Below are 19668 nucleotides of genomic sequence, written 5' to 3'. Positions count from 1 at the left end.
GAGTGTGGTGAGTGTGGTGGTGTATGGTGTTTTGTGCGTGGAAATTGTGTGGGTGATGTTGTGATTTGCCTCTGTGTGATGGTCTACTCTATGCTGTGCTCTCTCTCTCTGTCCTTCACTCGCAATTGTGGTCGTAAGGGTTTGTGGGTGATGTGGGTGTGTGTTTTATATTTAATTGGGTGTGTGGGAGTGGTGTGTGTATGTGTCTCAGGTGTGTGTATTTTGAATTATCCAATGTGGTTGTGTTTTGTAAAGGTGTGTGTAGTTTGACCGCGGCGGTGTGTACCGCCAATGGAATACCGCGGTTGAAAGACCGCTGCAGGGATTTGTGGGTCGGAATGGTATGGGCGTATTTCTGTTGGCGTGACGGTCGAGGTTTGATCATCGACAGTTTCCCGCTGACCTTTGGTGTGGCGGACTTTTTTGGATGTCGGGTTTTTGGCGGTTTGCCAGTTGCGGGTCAGAATGACCGTGGCGGTTTACCGCGACCGCTGCAGTGTTATGGCGGCCTTCTGACCGGCGGTAAGCGACTTTTACCGCCGAGGTCAGAATGACCCCCTATGTCATTCAAAGAGGAGGGGATGCAATTGGGAAAGCTATGACCATGCATACGGGCAAATAGGACCTAGTCAAATGCCTCACACAGATGCTGCTCCCCTTTCAGGTTTTCATGTGGGAAGTTAGCAAGGAGGCGAGTGCAATGGGCCAAGCTATCCCGTTATTGCATCTGCTACGGGAGCAGCTAATGAAGGTGTCTGAAAGGTTTGCATTCGGGGGTACAAATCAAAACCCAGAAGCACATGTCGTGGTTGAGATCCTAAGCAACTGCTTGTAGTGCAAGGCTTCAATATGACATTATCTCCTCCAAAGAGTACATCTGTTCCGCCCTACTTGATCCACACTACAAAAAATATTTCCCACTTTCACTTCCTTTTCTGAAGGGAATGTTTCACAATACAAGAGGTGGATTGCTGAGCAAGCCGTAGAACTGGACGAAAAATGGCTGGAACTTAGAGTCCCTCTCAGCAGTTCTGGGGTGCCACCTTTAACTTCCAGAGAGGGCAGTCTTGTCTCACAGCAGCCAAAACCAGGAACAAGAACACCAGCAACAACAGCAACAGAAGAATCAGACCCAACCTCTGTACTGGCTTGGTTTCAAGTGGCAAGTCTTAAGTCCAGTGCAGAGGTGTAGACAACATCAGCCGAGCAATTAGCAGCACCAAAGACCATTCAGAGGATGTTCCATGAGTATCTGAATCATGAGAAAGAGTTATATGTGGATCAAAACCAATTAGTGTATTGGCATGGGAAGATGCGCCAATGGCCAGAGCTCAGCAGGCTGGCAATAAAGTTTCTGGCTTGTTCTGTAGCCAGGGTGTCTGCTGAACATGTATACAGTGCAGTTGGTGCAATTGCTACAGTGAAAAGGACCAATTTCTCATTTTTAAACGTGGAGAGATTAACCATGATAAGAATGAACCAGCTTTTTATACAACCTGATTACACCACTCCCGAAACACCACAGGAAGAGGAAGAGGATGATTGGTCAGAATCAAGTGTGTTAGCTGACCAACTTCTGGGTAAACCACCAGAGTTTGAAGATTAACTCTACTTCCCAGACTGAGTATGCCAGTGTCACCATAGAACTTTTTAATTCTTGATAACTTCATTTTTTCTTTCTTTCTTTGAAAAAAAATGCTAGTAGAACATTAAGGGCCTGATTACAACTTTGGAAGACGGTGTTAAACCGTCCCAAAAGTGGTGGATATACCACCTACCGTATTACGAGTTCCATAGGATATAATGGACTCGTAATAAGGTAGGTGGTATATCCTCCACTTTTGGGACGGTTTAACACCGTCCTCCAAAGTTGTAATCAGGCCCTATGTTTGTGTTGGATTTATACTGCCCCACCATTTTACATTTATATATAATCCCGATTGGAGTTGGAACCGTATGCAGTACAGAAGCCCCCACATACCTTTCTGGACATTGGAGACAACACCTGCCTCCCTCACATGCCATTGCCTAACCTATTTTTTTACATCGCCTTGCAGGGCTGCCCTAGAAGATCATTGATTAAAAGATTGGCAGTACCATTGCCAAATTCCAATGTGTTGATGATACCATCAAAGAGGAGATATTTTGTTAAACTACAGCATTTGAATTGGAAGACATAACTACTATTAATTGTAAAAACGAGTGGTGATATATTGAGTGATTGTGAGTGATAACTGATGATGTATGTGGTGGCTGACTGGCAGCAAGGGAGGGAGTTCAACAAATTTGTAAACCTTTTTCCAATGATGTGCAATGTTTGGGGGCCGATGGGTGATTATTTTTTCCTGAAAGTGATTGATCTTTCAAGCTTCGTGAAATTTACCTGCTGAGTTTACTCCTTTTTCCTGGTTCCTCAGACCAGTCACTTTAGTTACCAAACACAAATCTACATAAAATACTCCAGTTCTGGTTCTCTATTTGCTCTTCAACAGCAATGCCCTTAGCTACACAGGTCTACCTTGCTCGGTTTGGGACTGGGACGGAGTTCCTCAGAATCAGGAGGAGGAGCATGGAAGGACTCAGGGTGGGACTACGTCAACAGCTAGAAGGAAAAAGTTATCAACTTCAAAGACAAACCATGGTGATGGTGGAGACTCTGAAGACTAGTACTCACTCAGCTTGGTGGACTGGAGAAAGATGCATTGATTTGAGAAATGCTTCTGAGTGTGTGTTTGCTTTATTGCTGGCTAAAATGTCAAACTCCTCTTCATGTTCTTGCTCTGCCTCCATGTCTACTTGGTACTCTCCTGACTCCTCATGAAGCTTACCTTGCTTCAAATCCTTTTGTCGTTCTCCTCTACTCTATTATGCAGTTACTGTTTTTTCAATATGCAGGCTTTCTCCAGTCCTCCGCCAACAGAAATTGGTGAAAACTCATGACCTCAGCTAACCTACCAGACAGGTATAGCCAGCCACCCAAGAGAGGTGGACATTCCAAGAAGAATGGAGATGCACCACCCAATTTGGTAATACAGTATCATTTTCCTTTATAACAATCATAATTTTTATAACTGGGTGCGTTAACTTGGTTAGATCCCCCATAATTTGTATTTTTCAAATGTAGAAGACATAACATTTAGAGCTATATCTTTGGTCCTTCTGGGGCAGAAGAACTGTTTATAATGCATTTAACTGAACTGTGTCATACTTATCCCTTTATCAATCCTTCCACAACACATTGATGATGGGGTGCTGCTTTGAGCAATGATAAATATGGTCATGGTTTCTTTTGTGTTGTGTTTTTCTTTGTCACACCTTTTCCCAAATCCCCTTTCCCATCCATTCAATGAGCCCCCAAACCCTCTTCCCCCGGGACCATGTGATTTATTGAGGTGTAACTTGAATATACGCCATAAATGGACTACACACTTGGTGGGGCGGATTTGATGAAAGCGACACCACCACTTCATGACCTTCTATTACCTGAGAAATATTCCACATGGGCCCCATCAACATCATCATTAGATCCTGTTATGTTGTGTTACGCAAACGCTTATCCTTGTTCAACCACTCTTGATTCTGAGCCCACTTCTCCTGGCTCCATGATTTTGTTTCCTAACTTTAGTTTTTAAATACTAGCTCCACATCATTGCTCAGAAGTTGATATTGCTAGTTTTATCACATCAGGCCTTCTTTGTTGTGTGTCAAATACGGCCATTGTGGTAGTCTGGTCTCAGGCTTCCTAAAATTATGATGTAATATGACCTACTAACTCTCTGTTTCCTTTCAATCTAGTTAACAGTGAAGGATAACCCTTTGATTAATCCTGCTTTTGGAGTTTGCATAGGTGGGAGGGGCACCCCTGTCTTCCCTGCTACTACTACTATGTATCACCCCCTTAAAACGCCATCTTGGGAAAATCCTGTATTAAGAAGACTCACTCACTTTGTCTATTCAGATAAGAGAAGAACTATGAATTGAACTTAACTTGTTTAGTTAATGATTAACTCCTACTAAAGAAGCTGTTGTCTTACTTGTCTACGTGTATCTAGGTTTTTATAGACAAAATAGGCAATAGCAATCATCCCCTAGTGGTCCATATAGTTACAGAGGGCAATGGAGCAAGGGTATAAGTAAATGAGATACGTTTTTTTAGCAGATTGAAAGAACAGGCTACACTAAAAGACAGCAGTCCAAACTAAAACACCAAAATAAACATCAAGTAAAATAAATTAGCCCTTTTATTTTAAACAAATACTAAAACCCACCCTTTCCACCCAGGCCCGTCCCTCCTCTCCCCAAACAAATAGCCCAGTCCCCAAAAAGTCCACTGAAAAGTCCAATAGGAAATAAGTAATGTGCTTGAAAAACACTTTCCCAACTCCCTCCCCACCCTCTCCACCCACACCAAGTGTCCCTCCCACCAAAACAAAAAATATAAAAAAGAGCCTGTAGAGGGTGTTCTCGACACAGGTCCGGAGATCTTCAAGGGTTGCCTCCATGTGTTCCATCCAGTAGTTCAGGTGCTCAAGGTGTTGGATGACGCGGCATTGGAAGATGGGGTCTGAGTGCAAGAGGGGCAGCAGTGGTGGAACGGGGATGGGCTGATGCCAGCTGGCAGCTACAATGGTGGTGCTGCTTGGAGGCTGGAGACGCTGGTGGCTGGTTGGAGGATATAGGGCCGGGTCCGGCAGCCACTGCTCCTTCCGATTCATCCTCCTCCTCCTGAAAGGCCATCAGCCACGGATATTCATTGCAAATGCCCTCTCGCCTCTGCCGCCGTAGCCAGGTTGCAATCTCCTGGAGAGTTTGTGGTAACAATAGTGGTAAAACACAAGTTTATTAGTTAATTAAAACCATAAAACTTTCCTTCCACACAAACATTTAACAGAACAACTTTAGTGCATGAAGGCAATTACAGTTCTTTAGCTTAGGGTGAAAAGGTTAGTAAAATTTCCTTCCACATAAAGATTTTAAGAAGAGAACGTACTAGTGCTATAAGACATTAATAATAGGGCAACAGCACAATCTTATAGTGGGTAAGATAAATACGGCGCTAAATAAAATCCTGTGTTTAAAGTGAAATGATATATGACGTTTCCTTCCACAAGGAAATTTAAAGAGAACAGTAACAGACCAATGGGGCATTGGTAAAACTAGGACAAAGTGGGAAGAGACCTTCTATCAATTTTATTTCCCCCTACTTAGGTCTGATTGTTGATGCTGGACTTTATTACGACACCAGCTAGACAACCCAATGGACTACCTAGGAGCCTTCCCTTCCTTAAGATGTTCAAAAGCGGGTTATATGCATTTCGCTATTGTTTCCGCCCTCCCTCTGTCTTGGTTATTTCGAGAGGCTGTGGTTTTAAGAGTGAAAATTTCCAAAAATGTAACCAGCCTAATGTTCAATATTGTATTTCGAGGGTTAAAAGCTGCAATTAGCTTATCTGCAGGATCTAATTCTTAAACCGTTAAATTCTTTTTTCAGTGAGAGTTTCCTTTCGGCCACCAAGGCTGGACAAATGCAGACCACATGCATCAAGTTTTCTTCTGTTAGATGACAAAGACGGCAATCCTGGGAGCCTACTTGCCACTCCTTTTTCCATTTTGGCATGAGGTCTAAAGTAGGGACTTCACCCAGCCTAAGTCTGAGAAAGGATTGCTTGATTTTCCGTGAGTAGGAGCAGCCATAACTGGTGATTGTTTAAACGTTTTGTAGGAGTTAAGGATCAACCAACTATGCTCCCTTTTGGTCAATGAGATCTTATCTTCTAGCAAGCTCTGTAATTTACTCGCTTTATTCACTGCTTTATTGAAAATGGGAGTGGGAAGGGACCGGTTCCATACCTCATCTAAGTTCAAAAGACTCTTACTTTCTTCTAGATATCTTATGTAGTTGGAGTTCCCTCTTTCTAGGATAATTTCCTGCCAGACTAGATTGGCTAAAGACCCTTTTGAAGCGCGGCTCAATTTGTAGCAGCATTTAATATATGCCGCCGGTCGGGCTAACGACTGTTTGACCAGCAAGAATTCCAGTCTGACCTGGGCTGGCGATGCACGCACAGCTAGCCGAAAAACTCGCTTATAGGTTTTTATCAGAAGCTTATCCAAAAGACCTACTTCCATCCCCCTCATTATTTCGGTCCCATAGGTGATAGTTGGAAGTAGCTTCGCTCTCATTACAGCTGTTAATGGGTTCAGAGCATGACCACAGATTGAATTCGCTAGCTTGCAAAAGGCGTAAGTAAGGGCCTGCGTTTTGTTTTTTATTGCTTCTTTTTGTGGCGTGTAATTACCTCTAGCATCCACCACCAATCCTAGGTATCTGTTTGATGTTACTTCCTCTAGGGTTTTCCCATTCATATGCCATTTACATTGGGTGGTTGGCCTGCGGTTTAAGGTAATCATTTTAGATTTTTTATGATTAATTTCTAAATCATTAGAGGCTGAGTATTATTCTAATGCCTTTAACAATTTCTGCATGCCTATTCTGGTAGTACTGATTAGTAGTAGGTCGTCTGCATATAGTAGGTTGGAGACTTGTTGACCGCCCAGTGAGGGGGAGTGGGATGAGTGACCATTTAACTTGGTGGGGAGATCTGCTATGTACAGGTTGAAGAGTGTTGGTGCCAATACACAGCCTTGCTTCACCCCCACTGTTGTTTTGACTGCCCTGGAAAGGTGAGAGCCTTCCCCCAGTTTCACCTTCACCCAGGTATCAGAGTATATCATTTTGATGGCATTAAAAATAGAATGCGGCAGCCCCCACTGTAGTAATTTGGCCCACAATTTGCCACGGGAGACGGAGTCAAAAGCAGCTTTAAAGTCAACAAAACATAAATAGGTTGGAGTCCCCTTTGCTTTTGCCCTGTTTATGATCAGGCCTAACCCCATAAGATTTGTTAATGTTCCTTGGTGCTTGGTGAACCCGGTTTGATTAAAGGGTAGAATATTACTATCTGTAATCCAGGCTTCTAGATGTTTTAGCACACAGCAGGAAAAGTACTTGAGGTCAACATCCAAAAGAGCAATTAGTCTGTAGTTGCTTGGGGAAAGCGCACACCCACTCTTATATATGGGGTGGATTATTGAGCCTTTCCAGGATGCCGGGACGTTGCCTGTTGTGATCACATCATTAAACATTGCTGCCAGGAAATTGGCCCATTTTTCCGTTTCTTGTTTGAATAGTGCTTGCGGTAAGCCATTGGGGCCAGGGGCGCAGTCCATTTGTGATTTTCCAATGATTTTTAATAGTTCTGGTGCCGTAAATTTCAAAGCTTCAGGGATGTTGGGATCCCCGCCAATCATATGCGACTGAATTTGAGGGCATTCTTTGATAGTCAGTTCTTTTAGATGGGACTTTAAATGGGATACCCATACTTCCTCTGTTATGTTTGCGTTATTGCCTACTTTTGCACCATTGTCTATTGTATTGATGATTTTCCAAAATCTTTTGGAGTCAGATGTTTTGGTTGCAAAATGTAGTTTGGCCCACATGACCTCCTGTTGGCCTTTTTTAAAGGCCAATAGATCCCTTTTGTACAATTTCCTTTGTTCTCTCAGGGCGGTCAATATTGATCCATTATCTGGGCATTTACGCAATAACCTAAGTAATTTCCCTACTGCTGCTTTCCTTTTGCGCACTGGTAGCGGTAGAAGTGAACTTTGGCGGTGATTCAATTGCGCTCCCTTTCTCGTGTTACTTAAGGAATCTTTTTTTATGAGGTCGAAGGCAAAGTTCTCCCAGACTGTTGTCAGCTTTGCCCCACTTGTGGTAATTGATTCTAGCTTTTGTAGGGCCTCTTTTGCCTGACTTTCAATGGTGTCTGAGGACCATTTTAGTCGCTTTAGATTTTCGGAGCCTAGTATCCCGTTTAGGGCTGCAACTTTCTCTGGTTTTTGCGGTGTTGCACAAATCCCAAATACCTGTGGCTTTTGGTCGCTTTCTGTGCGGTCCATGATGGTAAAGGTGTTTACTAACTTATATAAAGCAGGAGACACCAAAGTGTAGTCTAGATAGGACACGGATTTCCCGGAGAATCTTGTCCATGCCGGTGGGATATCGGGGCACTTCCGTCCGTTTAGCGCGAAGAGGCCTACTAATTCACAGGTGCGTATGAAACTCTCCCCTATTTTGTCTTTCCTGAGTTTTTTTGGGAGGGTTTGGCTGGGCATTCTTGCCACTGTTTGGATGTGGTCCTCACTGGGGTTGTGGAATAAGCCGAGATTGAAATCGCCCGATATTAACCAGAATGCTGATTTTACTGTACATTTTATTCTTAATAGGTGTGTTAAAAATTTGTTTGCTTCAATTTTTTTATTTTTAGGATTGATGTATGTGTTGACCAGAATCAATGGCTCCTGTGTGTTTTCCCCCCAATCGTCTAGCTGGAGAAATTGGAAAGGTTGGTCCTTCTGCTCAGAGATTTTTACCAAAAGGCTGGTGCTAACGTAAATGGCAAGGCCTCCCTTTGGCCTACCTGACCTATTTGGTTTCGTTGCTGGGTTAAGATATTCCATGAATCCGATTATCGGTATTGATTCCATTGCCCAGGATTCCTGTATGAGTAAGATGTCGAAGGTGCTGAAAATTTTTATTACTGCAGGATCCTCCAGTTTTGACCATAGGCCACCGACGTTCCAGGAGCAAATGGATAATATGCTGTGTGCAGGTTGATCCTTGCCAATTCAAATGTTGCCCATTGGTCTTGGGGTGAAACCGTCGCTACCCATTCCCTTTCTGAATACTTTTGTTGACCAAAGACCATTCGTTCCCTCCCTTCTTCTATCCATACTTGGACTGTCAGCGGGTGCTTAGGGGGATTCTCCTCTCTGCACCTTTCTTGAATGGGTCTGCTGGCCTGATGTACTCCTTTCAGGACCGACCATGTGCCTTTGGGAGTTCCCAGGTGTTGTGAGGCTAGTAACGGGGTTGGATAGCGGTCTCCTTTGTAGGTGGCTACCTCAATGCCCCAGGCTTTCAATAGGTCCTTTCTTTTCATGATCCGCTTTGGGATATCTGGTGAAGAGAAGATGGTGAGTGTTGGATCCGTGTGTTGGTTGCCTCTTGCTTGGATAAATTTTATAGCTGCGAGGTCCTCCGAGGCTACAAACTGACGATCTGGTAAGGCTTTTATGATTTTAAGATAGAAGAGCGATTAAGAACATTTGTGGGGGACCTGGAGGTGAATTCTGGAATCCAGAGTAGCTGGAGGGTATTCGTGTCTGTTATAAGTGACTGGTTTTGCTCTATGTGCCGGTCTTGCTCCTTATGGCCATCTTCACTCTGACTAATGGCAGACTTGCTGCCCACATTAACCAGTGTTAGTTGGGGGGGCAGCGCAGGCGTAATGGGTTTTGGTTTTGTGCTCTGCTGGCCCCTTATGGGGTTAGGTCTTAAGTTCGTTATAATGCCAATTGCTTCGGGTGGTCTCAGGGGGGACTTTGTTGAGTGGGTAATGTCTGCTGAGGCAGGGAGTGTTATCCCATCTACTATTGTGTTAGAGCTTGTACTTATGTGGGTAGTAATGTCTCTATTGTACCCTCCATTTGACGTCACCTGGTCTTTAGGTGGATACTTTGATGAGTTGAGTTGATGAGGTTGGGCGGACTTCCTTCCCTTCCTTGCCCGTTTTCGTTCTCTCTTTGAGAGGGTCCGGGTTGTGGGAAACTCAGGATTCCCGAGCTTATTGATGGACTGTAGCGGTGGATGATTCACCATGGGTTCCATATGAGCAGTTGCTTGTTGGAGGCTGTCAGCCAGTGTTCTCTCCTCACTTATAATTGATGAAGCGGGCGCGGGGGAGGAACTGGGCTGCTGCTCTTTTTGTTTCTGCTCCCTCGGAGTAGATTTTAGCATGGTGGCGAGTGGTTTAGTACATGTATGTTCATCCTTCCGGGTGGAGCGGATTTCTTGAAGTATTCCCTCTAAGATTTGGGGCAGTTGAGATATCTTATCTACTATCTCTTTACAGGAACCGAGAGTAGCTATAGGAGGAAAAAAAAGGAAAATGACAAATTATAAACCATGCTATGTGCAAATATTTTTTTTAAATGTAGAGTGCCACAGTAGCAGTAAATTGTTGGTCCCCCAGGACCATTGGAATTTGATGTGGCTGATTCAGACGAGTCACAGGGCCCTTTTGTATCCACACATGTCTCACTGTAGAATGTCCAAAGGTTAAAATTTGAACTGGCCTGAATCCTTTATGGAAGCCTTGAAATATTAATCAATTATACATAAATGTAGCACAGGCACAGAACTGGGTGGCAGGGACAGAACCTTCAAATTAAGGGCTGAAGTACTAGGAGGGGACAGGGTGAGCACTGGGAGGGAAGAAAAACACAACTTTTAGGTTTGCAATGCATTGGCAAATTTGTAAATGCTGCATTAACTGAAACAGATGCACATTGCACAGAATACCCTATTGTACTGCTGTATAGAACCACACTGCAGTTACGTCATAGTAGCATTGGTGACTTGAGTAATTGAGAAGGAGGTGTGATGATGGGTGGGAGGATACATATCCACCTTGCTTCAACTACAGTGGGTTAAGGGAGAAGGCAGACAATTAAAATACCCCCACTTTGAACCAAAGCTTTGATAACAATGCAGACCAAGCAAAGTAGGTGAACAACAGGCACTTCCCTCTCCACAACAGCTATATTATTTCTTGATCCAAGCAAATTATGCATTCATACATTCATATACATTCTTCTTTTCATTCATCTATTCTATTTAGCTGTTGATACTCACCATTTAAGCATAACACTCCTGTCTTTCACTATTCCAATCCAGCCATCCATATTTATCCACCCATCCATCCAGACAAATAACTCACCTATCCAGTATCCACTCTTTCAAACACCCTGCTTTCACATATTCATTGATTTACCCATGCATCATTTGTTACCATCCACCCCTTCCTCACCCGAGCATCGGCTTTTATCCAGTCACCCTTCACCCACTGAGCCATCCTTTCACTCCTTTCTCCCCTTTCATCCATCCTTTCGCCTACCCATGTATCTCCTATCACTCTCCTATGCATCTGTTCCTTTCACCCACACATCCTTTCACTCAAATACCATTTCACCCATTCTTTCTTTTAGAAGTCCATTCTTCATTTGCTTTTTTATCAAGCCATCATTTGTAGTGTCCATTCATTATGAGCTTTTGTCTGCTGATTTGCAGAAAGAAGAGGTCCTTAAAAACTCAACCCCTGCTGCAACAGCTAAAGCAGAGGCTTCACAAGCAACACCCTTGCAGAGAGTATATTAGTAATTGTCAATGAGCAAGAGCAATATGACTTACCAGCATCTGTCCCTTCTGCCGCCGGTCCTCCGACAGCTGCGCATGAGGTGCAATGGTGCTGCCGCAAGGCCCCTGCACAGGTGGGCAGTGTGGCTGGAAAAAAGTTATACATTTTAATTCCAACAAACTACAACCACAGATCATTACAGTTCTATCTTCTTCTATCATTCACTTTAGGAATTTTGTCGGTTGTTAGAAAAGCCAGGTAGACAAATCAACCGTAAACGTTTCATAATGAAAGAGAAGAGCTAAGTCACTGAAGTGCAATAAGGGGGTGAAATACTTTGGTCAATCCATGAGAACCTATGGTGAGGTCTTGGTTGCCAAATGTAATGATATGAGCAAGGCAAAGAAAACCTTCACAAACATGGGTAGAAAAGCTGACTTGGACATGTAATCTCATTGGTAGGGTACCCGTCCTAAAAATCTATCCTCTTTTATTCCTAAGTACCAGTCCACGAGATATATAAGGAAGAAGGCAAAGCTAAGCTTAGTAACCAAGCATAAACAAGCATTTGCAATGCAAGGGGTCTTGCATTTGCTCCAGTTAGAACTATTAGCGTTGTAAACTCCTAACTGGACTTTTCTTCCACATAAATCGAAAGAAAAAAAACGAGCACGATCACGCTATGTAAAACCAAGCGCAATCACGCTAAAATCAAAACTAAAAAAACAAGCACAATCACTACGTAAAACCCAGTGAGATTGCACTGCGTGAAAAATAAAAAGATAAAGTAGTGCAGAAACCAGGCTGAAAACATGGAGCCTCATCTGTTTTCAGTAGTTGGCCATTGTACTTGAGGAGGGCTAAACGGTGAAAAAGGCATGATGTATGCATGCCTTTCACTAATGAAATCAAGTGGATTTTAAAAGGCAAGCCCACGAACCAATTAAAGTGACAGGCATGGCATGGGTGTGGTTAAAAGCACAAAGAGAGATTACAACAGGGACTGTGGCTTGTGCGCTCAACCCTAAAAACTAGTACAGACAGGAGGAAGTCAGGTACAGAAACATGAAAAATAGATAAATGCAGGGATAACTAGAATGTATATAACAAAGCTTACATAGGACAAAAATAAGTGCAAAAAAGGTAGACAGGCACAATAAAATAAAATTAAAAAGTATTTGAAATGAGGAGACTTACTGGGGCCAGCAAAACCACCAGCATCCACACTGGTGGTGGCACTGGCTCCCTTGTCTCCTCCTAGACCTGCCACCGATGTTGCCCTCTTCTTCTCATTGGATGCTGAGGTAAGAAATAAAGAAGATAAAAATGGAGTAGTGCTACAGTTAATCTCCCAAAAATATTTTTACAAGCGGAGGCAAACAGAATAAGGTTGTACTTTTCTAAATCAGCTTGCCGAGTATGATCAACTCAACTTGAGCTGACCTATTACTTTAACTTTCCTAATTCCTACACCTGAGCCTTACTCCAAATGTCCTAAACTAAGGGCCATATTATTTACAAACTTGTGATGGACGGCAGCGCCGCAAGCCTTCTTGCAGCGCTGACCTGCATCAGAAGAAAAGGGCAGGAATGTGCTGTATCTACAACAGATATGGCGCATTCCTATCCTTCTTCCCTGCGTTAGCGGGCGCACATAATGAGCTGCTATGAGCCAATGCAGGCACACCTGAACTAGGCTGCAAGGGTGCCTGCATTTAGAGGATGATTGATTTTCTGCAGGAAGGGACAGCTTTCAGTAAAAAAAACAATCACAAGAGGAATTTTTCTTTTCCTATGTGCTGAAGATTGCAGCACACAATGGAAAATGAAAAAACAAGGAGAACTGAAGTTATTTTTCCTCGTTGCCTACGCCCCGGGGAGACGTAGGCTATTGACACAATTTGAGGTTTACAAAACCTTGTAAATCTGGGAATGTGCCAAATACCATGGGTGTTACATGGGAACCACCTCCCTGTCACAGGGTGAGTCAAAGCAGCGACTTAGGTTGACTCAGTCCACATTTACAAGGCAATGAAGAGCCACACACAGTGGCTTTACGTGGCCTAGTAAATATGGTCCTGCAATGTGTGCCGCTGAACCATCACTAAACGTGCCGTTCTGTGGCAAAAAAGGGCCTTGTAAATAAATATGGCCCTACATTTACAACTATGTACCACTAATAATGTCTTCATATTGCAACAAATTATCTTTGCTTCTCTCAAACATCTTTGATGGGGCGACTCAGACTCCATTTTATTTTCATTATATAGATGCATACATACTATGATGATATACACAGCACTGGGAGATTACAATTGGGAGGGAGTGCACAACATACATAAAGAAAGGCATAGAGAAGGGAATGCTAACTCACTGATATTACTTATTACTACTACTACTATCTTATTCTTAGTGACAGGAGGAGCCTCCATCTGCATGGCTTCTTAAATACTCAGTCCAAATGCGCACCAACAAGCAGAATTAGGAAGTGCAGACTCACCTTGCTAGCTCAAACTGGATCACATCATAAATAAACATAGCCTTAACTTACCTCTGAGAGTCAGTAGTGCTATTAGAAAAACAAATAGCATTGTGAAATACAGACAAAAAATAAATAACTATTACTCACCAAGTCTTGACACCTCAATGCCCAGCAGGTCGAGCAGGTGCTGTTGCTGGTCAATGAGGTCTGCCCAGTGGTGTGTCAACTGTTGCTGGGTGCACTGAAACAACCGGTACACCCTTCCCCACAGCAGTCAATGCTCCCAAAGGGCATAACCGCTCCCAGGCCTGCCACCTGCTGCCTACATGGAGGGGAGGTGGTCCTGCACAAAAAAGACTAGTGGTACCACCTCCGCCTCAGTGAAACTGGGGGAGCTGCATCCCTTTATGGTGCTGATGCCCAAAAGGTGAGCGGCTAGCAGCTGCATCGGAGCCACAACTCCCTCTGTAAAAGAAAAAAAGGGAAAGAGAAAAGCAAAAAAAATAAAGTACTTAAAAGATGCAAAATCACACCAAAAATGACAAGAATGTAAAATATGCAAAGGCACACACTTATAAAATAAAGGAAAATGAGGGATGGATAATTCAGAAAAGGGTGGGATGGTGAAGATTAAGACTGGATGAAAAAAATAGAACCAGATCCGTGCACAGAAACAGAGAAAACAAAATGGCCGCGTCCATGCAAACCACGTGATGCTGTTGATGTGATATTTGCAACATGAGAATGCAACTTGCCTTCCCGAACTTAAAAAATATAGTCTGAATGGACACGCCGAGTAACTCTGCCTGCTGGCGGAATTCCACGTAGCTCATGGAGTTTTTTACCCCAGAATTCTGTGAAGTGGGACTCTGTGAGCTCTGTGAGCTCTGCCCACTTCTGCTTTCCATCAGGACGTCTATAAGTTACATTAACAGTAGCAACACTTCTCATCAGGTCTTCTATTACATTTATTGAGAGTGCAAATTTCTTGGAAAACCTTCTTTTCAATAATGAGAATACATTCCCTGAATGACTATTATATTTCAAAGTGCACTCACCTGAATGTCCAGGTCCTGCAGGAGTGAAGAGTCCACTAAATCACTGGGATGCTAGCCCCCAACACTCGACCCGTTGAGGAAGAAGTGCTGGTGGCAAACTACCCTGTGGGGAGGGGCTTCAGGATGACAGAGAAATTAAACTGGATGATCAAAAGTTTCTGCACCTCTAGCTCTGGTTTGTGCTGCTCTTCTATACTGGGTTCTCTGGGCTCCTGGATTCCTAGGCTACTACCCTGAATTCACATCAAGCTCTCTGTCACCTTCAGCTTCAATTCAGGATTTAGACAACCAAGCCAGCCTGCTTCAAAGATAAACAAGTCACAATGATTAACAGTTTATTTTAAAACATTGTGTTATTAACAGGTACTATAATTTCATCTTAGTTTGTGTCACTCACCTAGCTTCCTACGATGTGTTCCAAGGTGAAAGGGCTCTATTGCACCATCAAGAACACTAGTCTTTGAAGGTAACTATTTATTTTATTATTAATTTTGATCAAAATGAGATGTGTCTTGCTTTAAGTATTTAGGATGTTTATAGCAAAGACAATTTCAGTATTGCATTGTGTAAGTAGTGTTCATTGTACTGACCTTCTTGCATTGTCTTAATTACAGGTGCCAGAATTGGAAGCCAGCAAGAGAAGAACTCACCATGAAGCAGGTACAGGAGCTCGGCGTGAGGAGAAAGCAAGCAAGTGGGTGCAGGACTTCAGGATTTCGATCCTTTCTCCAGGAACAGTGAAGCCAAGCAGAGGCTTCCAGGAATGGGTGTGTTATTTATGCAGGGCACCCACAAAAAGGCTACCAAATATCACGAGATCTCGAGTCTTACAGGAAACAAGGGACTACTGGGAAAATTCGGGACAGAAAGGAGGCTAAGTCACTGGGTGAAATGATTGAGGGACTGGGAATTATGGGGGGCATTTCAATAGATGTCCACGAGGGCCAGACTGGCATAGAATAGGACAATATAGAGGGCACTCATAACACCTGGAGGTCCAGAGAGCCAGGTGGTCTGTGGGTCTTCCTCTAAAGATTGTGCAGAAGGCGCGGGTTGTAACATTGTACTTAAATTGGACAACACAAAAAAAAACATTTTTCACAACTAGTTTTATTGAATATTACCAACATTTCTCAGCTGTGGTTTTCATGGCTAAGACCTTTATTTTTAACATTGCTGCCATACAGTTTTGATTATAGTACCAGCACTGCTCAGCAAATCTCCTATGTGTTTATATAGATCAAGTCTGCCGTACATTTAAAGTGTCAGGGGTTTCTCTTCCAAGATGGGCACTTATGCTTTATCTAGAAGGTACTACCATTTCTCAGCAAGGTCTCTGCAACTTTTATGAAAACATCTAACCTTCGCAGTGGGGCTGCTATACTTTTAATGAAGTAGTACCAGTACTTTTCATCTGGCTCCTATACTTTTAGTGGACCTTGTGAAGGTTTCTAAGCAGGTATGCTAAACTCTGATAGGAAATTTGCATGCTTTGAATCTAGATGATCCTAAATAATTTTCAGCTTTTCATATGTTTGCTTCAATCTAGTGAGGAAGGTGAGATAGCTCATGCAGCTGACAATAGTAATTAATCTGCAGGTCTAAATTCTAGCATGATTTTCTCAGCATTTCGTCATTTTAAGGTTTTTTGAGTCACAACCCGAACCTTAGTGCTATTTAAAGGCTATTGTTGGTGTATTTTATTTTGCTTTTATATAATTTTCGAAGATCAAACATAATGGTATTAAAATTTAATTCAATAGCGCCAGCGCAATCTTTAGAGGATGTTCCCTCATTTAGCCCATATGGGGAGTGACCCCATGCAAATGATAAAATGGCTGTGCCTCTGAGGGTAGGACTCTGAAAGGGGAAAAGGTTGTTGCCATGGGTCCTACAGACATCTGCCTGCAGTCAGGTTCAGGCACTTACTTCATCTACATGCAAGGGGATATCTAAACCCCCTTTAAAGTGCAAGTAGGTTGCCACCTGCACAGAGAAGCATGAAGCAACTTTGAAAATGTTGTTCTGGATTTCACTTAATGCGTGAGTTTGCTGCTGTCCTGAAGGGAGTGAATTTATCAAAATTGGGCACACCGTCTCCGGTTGCACCAGGGCACCTGTTTGAAGAGGGAGTGTCTGCCCTATTTGTAATATGGCCCCATATTTTAAAAGCAAAGGGTGTTCGCAAATCAACACTGTAAGCCACTTCACTATGAATAAAGATTGGGGATCAACTATATTCCTAATGCCTCTATCTCCTTGGTGTGAGGCACAGGATCATGAACAGAAAGGAAAACTGCAATAGTGCCTAAGCATGTGAAACATGAGCAATGGGCATAGAACTGGACACTTCTGCTATCCTAATGTTCAGATTTTCCTAAACTAAGCCAACAAAGTGCACAGTGAGCGACCTGCCGCCTAAAAAGACCTGATGCTACCTCAGGGCTCTATATCACCCTAGGCTAGATGAGTTTAATTTAGCACTGGCCAGAATACTGTCAATTTATTTAATGTTGCCTGGCAGCAAAATAATACATTACCCTTTTTAGTTCCGGACTCAGGCTGTATTAGATGTATCATACACGTGGTTATTGGTATCTTACAGTGTTCTGCTATTTGTGGGCAAACAACAGCATGTTCAGATTTATGATTGCTAGTTTTGCATCTTTGTGGTGGCGAAATCGGGGTGAAACAATGTGACTCGTCTGCATCCATGCAATGCTCAGGGCTCAGCTGTTCTAAAACTGAGAACACCTCTCTGTTGAAATGAATTGCCCTAACCTCTCTAAAGACAACTGTCTCTAAAAGATCACGTGCTGAATCACTCCTACTGTTCTAAGCAACCAGGAGTTGATAGACTTGTTTGTGACTGAAGCGCACTAGATAACATCATTCAGTTCTTCATATACATGTGTGCATTTATCACTCACTTATTCATGCGAAATGTAGTTTAGTAATATGAAAATGCAGGTATATTCATTCTGTGGTGCTCTTGTGGTGGAAAAATACAAGTAGGCTCGGGCACGATTAGAGTGCCTGCCGTTCTTGTCTTTTTTAACGAAACACATACATCATGAAGACATGCAGAAGAACTGTTACTGCAGGAAATATGACCTGCGTTTTACCTGAGAGTTTAAAAATGCTCACAAAGGGATGGATTCCGAACACATTTCTCTCAGCGCTGCTGTTTAGGTCTCGCCCACAGACAGCTTTAGCTGTGATGTTGGAGACATGATCTTTCCAATGTTTGAAAATAGATTGTTGACTTTAGGTCATCCCCTTGCTTTTGATTGAATGCTTCTTGTCTACCTCATTTCCCTGCTTCCTATTTGATGGTTTTCCTTCCTAATTGTGTTTGTCCTGTCTCTGGATCAATTCTTTTTTACCATGATCTGATTGCCATTACCATGTTCTTTCTTCCAGCTGTCTGCACAGACTCTATTGTATGCTGTCTCCCACCAGTCACCCCTTGCTCAAGATTAGATGGTTGTCGTGTTAATCTCTGCTGCCGTATTCTTATTGGTTGGATTTCTTATTTTCTGTGTTTGACCCAGCCACATGAGATTTTTTGGGTTCCCCATGGGTAATTTTTTCATTTGCCTTTGGTGTAGCACGTATAGAATTAGTGGGCAAACATGCTGCATTATGTATGCACTGACATACAGAACATTCGACATCAAATATCTTTAAAATGTATTGGTACGGATCGAAGGTTTCACTCGCAGCATAACAACTACTGTTGGTTTGTGCAATCACGGGTAAATCACCATAGCCTCAAATCAAATTTAGATTCGAAGGGTGCACTACTGTTTGTCGAAACAACAAAGTGCAGATTTATAATGCACCTAGGGCCACCTTGTGCCATATTTGTGTCATTTTGTTTTACGCAAATGTGGCATTAAGGTGGCATTACCCATGCACCATATTTACAAAGTGGTGCAATGCAAGCATTGTGTCACTTTGTAAACTCTTGCGCCACATTATGCCTGCGCCAGGCATAATGTGTACAGGGGGCGTTACCAGAAAAATGGCGCAGTGAAATTTACTAGATTTCACTGCACCATTTTTAGCGTCATTATTAAGGCCTGCCTAAGACAGGTGTTAGGATGATGTTCCCATTAAAAACAATAGGCATCCGTGTGCTTTGCTGCATTAGCACCATACTTTATGGCACTAATCCAGCAAGCGGACATTAGTGCCATAAATTATGACGTTAATGTGGACACGACTCCCATTGTGCGCCATACTGTAAATATGGCGCACATGGTGTGATTAGAGGGACACAATGGGGTGCTTGAAAAGTTTCCATAAATATGCCCCCAAGGGGCTTACTTACAAGCCCTTTGCGCTGACGGTGCGTCACTTTTTTCCCATATAAAAAGTGACGCAGCAGTGATACAAGGGACTTGTAAATAAGCCCCAGAGTGTGACTGACATCTGCGTTTTATTTACACAAAGCTTCATTTACAGGCAGTTAATTAACACTGTGAGATGTAATTACAGTGTTCTCATGTCTTCACGTGCTTAACTCCATTACATTGCTGAAGGTGTCGAACAATAAGGAACTTCTAGATCAATATTCGTAACAAGAACTTGAATAACACATGGGTCACGTTCATTAGTGGATGCTTTTAAAAACTACAGGCTTTGCGATGAACTTTGACTGACATAAAAACAGGATTTTTGCTTGGAATTTGCCTCCCTGTAAACTTCAGGTGCTATGAAGGGAATCTACCCTCCTCCCTTGCAGCACACCCTCAAATATCTTATATGCGGCTAGGAAACTGCCGCTCTCAAAGTACGTGTGTGGCGTATTAAAATGGCACATTATTTTCTGGGCCTGCATCTGTGTATTTTTTGCGTGTCA

This window comes from Pleurodeles waltl, chromosome 1_1 (genome assembly GCF_031143425.1).
Source record: "Pleurodeles waltl isolate 20211129_DDA chromosome 1_1, aPleWal1.hap1.20221129, whole genome shotgun sequence".
Taxonomy (NCBI): domain Eukaryota; kingdom Metazoa; phylum Chordata; class Amphibia; order Caudata; family Salamandridae; genus Pleurodeles; species Pleurodeles waltl.
Note: the sequence above shows the minus strand (reverse complement) of the source record.